Source organism: Centruroides sculpturatus, unplaced genomic scaffold (assembly GCF_000671375.1).
Source record: "Centruroides sculpturatus isolate CEXI.00-Female unplaced genomic scaffold, Cexi_2.0 scaffold147, whole genome shotgun sequence".
Classification (NCBI taxonomy): Eukaryota; Metazoa; Arthropoda; class Arachnida; order Scorpiones; family Buthidae; genus Centruroides; species Centruroides sculpturatus.
The window spans coordinates 43,692-44,420 of record NW_019384357.1 but is presented as its reverse complement, the minus strand read 5'-3'; positions in this window follow the sequence as shown (position 1 = coordinate 44,420).

Below are 729 nucleotides of genomic sequence, written 5' to 3'. Positions count from 1 at the left end.
CATATAAAACGGAATTATCAACAGTGTTATAGGGGGTCGACTGTAGTTAGGTCTGTTTTTAATAGTAACTCTGAAGCAACCAGAAACTACTTTTATCATGCATTTACCAATTCCCATGGGTGATGGTTAACTGAGATCTACTGTATTATTATCATTATTTTTTTATATTATAAAGAATATTAGTTTCTTTCAATGTAACTGATTACTCTGTTTAATTCTAGAAATGAATAATGAATAAATGTGGAATTTATATTTAAAATGATTGTATTTTTGTTACTTACAGATTTTATGAATTTTCAAGAAAAATACTGGTTGCTTCTTTTGAATTCCCTAAAGATTTTGAACACACCACATATTTTTCATTTCAAGGAATAATTAATAAAATAATTACGGTAAATAATTGTAAATTTTTTTTATTGTTGTTTTTTTATGATGATTAATTAATGTCATGAAATGTATTTTGTTGAGTAATTGAGTTTATATATGCTACAGTTTAACATTTCAATATTTTGAATTATGTGTTTCGTAATCTGTATAATTCTGTCTTTGAATGCTGCAAATTGATGTCCATTTTCAGGTTGACATCTTTAATTCTGGAGGATATCCTTTGAAATCGGGGATGGCCAGTTCATTTTCTTGTTTCTAACAGGAGAATTGCTCATTATATTAATATTATATTATATTATATATATATATATATATGTATGAACTTTTTTGAAAAGAATGAAG